Genomic DNA, 2,260 nt, shown 5'->3' on the forward strand with positions numbered 1-2,260 from the left:
CTGCGCTTCCCTGGAGCGCGCCGGCACCCGCGCTCGCCGTCACTGGCCACGGCCACCACCGAAGCCCCCTGCTACCCGTGCCTCCCGCTCGCCGGTCCGGTCCCCACTCCGGCCACCACCCGCGGCCTCCTCCCCGCGCTACCCCTCATCGCTGCGCCCCGCGACCACCTCCGCGGCCTCCCTTTGCCGGCGCCTTGGCCGCCGACGCCCAGCCGCGTCGGGCCATGGCCTCTGCCTGCGGTCGGGTGCCCATAGCGCCCGTTCGGGCCACCCCGCACCCGTCGCCCGTTATGCCCCAGGGCCTATGAAATATGGGCCCGCCCCAGAACGGTTTTATAAAAAAAAAGAATTAAAAAAATATATATTAAATAAATAAATAATAATTAAATTAATTAATTAATTAAGGAATTAATTAAGTTAATTAATCATAATTAGATTAACCTAATTAACTAATTAGTTTAATTAAACAGTAGTTAGATTAGTTAAACAGTGATTAGCCTAAACAGTCTATGACCAGTGGGTCCCACACGTCAGATTGACCAGTCAACACCCCTGTTGACTGCTGACGCCATGCTGACGTCATGCTGATGTCAGCATACACTATTCTGGATAATGTTAGAGTTAAATAATTAAATAAATTCCAGAAAATTCATAAAATCTTTAGAAAATCATATCTTTTAATCCGTAACTCGGATTAAAATATTTTCAACACGAAAGTTGCTCAGAACGACGAGACGATTCCGGATACGCAGCCCGTTCGTCCACCACACACCCCTAACATATCAAACTCGCAACTTTCCCCCTCCGTTCCTCTGCCCGAAAACACGGAACCCCGGGAATACTTTCCCGGATGTTTTCCCCCCTTCACCGGTATCACCTACTACCGCGTTAGGGCACACCGAACACCGCGTATTGCCTTGATATATTTTGTGGTGCTTTGTTTGCTTTGTATTCATTATTTCTTCCCCATCTTCTCTCCGATAGACTACGAGACCGACGCTGCTGCTGACCAGTTCGACTACGGAGTTGACGACCCCTCTCTCTTGCCAGAGCAACCAGGCAAGCCCCCCCCCCCTTGATCACCAGATATCGCCTATTCTCCTCTATACTGCTTGCATTAGAGTAGTGTAGCATGTTACTGCTTTCGTTAATCCTATTCTGATGCATAGCCTGACATTGTCGCTACATCTGTTGATACCTTACCTGCAATCCTAAATGCTTAGTATAGGATGCTAGTTTATCATCATTGGCCCTACATTCTTGTCAGTCTGCCTTGCTATACTATCGGGCCGTGATCACTTGGGAGGTGATCACGGGTATATACTATACATTCATACATACTATACAGATGGTGACTAAAGTCGGGTCAGCTCATTGAGTACCCGCAAGTTATTCTGACGAGGGGGCTGAAAGGACAGGTGGCTCCATCCCGGTAGAGGTGGGCCTGGGTTCCCCACGGCCCTCGACTGTTACTTTGTGGCGGAGCGACAGGGCAGGTTGAGACCACCTAGGAGACAGGTGGGCCTGGCCCTGTTCGGCGTTCGCGGATACTTAACACGCTTAACGAGATCTTGGTATTTGATCTGAGTCGGCTACGAGCCTATACGCACTAACCATCTACGTGGGAGTAGTTATGGGTATCCCGACGTCGTGGTATCAGCCGAAGCACTTCAGACGTCAGCGACGGAGCGGCGCGCGCCGGATTGGAACGTAAGCCTGCTCTTGTATTAAGGGGGCTAGTTCTGCTTCCGGCCGCCCACGCAACATGCAGGTGTGCTATGGGCGATGGGCCCAGACCCCTGTGCGCTTAGGTTTAGACCGGCGTGCTGGCCTCTCTGTTTTGCCTAGGTGGGGCTGCGACGTGTTGATCTTCCGAGGCCGGGCATGACCCAGGAAAGTGTGTCCGGCCAAATGGGATCAAGCGTGTTGGGTTATGTGGTGCACCCCTGCAGGGAAGTTAATCTATTCGAATAGCCGTGACCTTCGGTAACAGGACGACTTGGAGTTGTACCTTGACCTTATGACAACTAGAACCGGATACTTAATAAAACACACCCTTCCAAGTGCCAGATACAACCGGTGGTCGCTCTACCTCAGGGATATGAGGAGGGGATCGCCGGGTAGGATTATGCTATGAGATGCTATTTGGAGATGTTACTTGGAGATGCTACTTGGAGGACTTCGACCTACCCTCTTCTGCCTGTTGCAAGACGAAGGTGACCAGAAGCGTAGTCTTCGATAAGACTAGCTATCCCCCTTT

The sequence above is a fragment of the Triticum dicoccoides genome, chromosome 4A (genome assembly GCF_002162155.2).
Source record: "Triticum dicoccoides isolate Atlit2015 ecotype Zavitan chromosome 4A, WEW_v2.0, whole genome shotgun sequence".
In the NCBI taxonomy this organism is placed as follows: Eukaryota; Viridiplantae; Streptophyta; class Magnoliopsida; order Poales; family Poaceae; genus Triticum; species Triticum dicoccoides.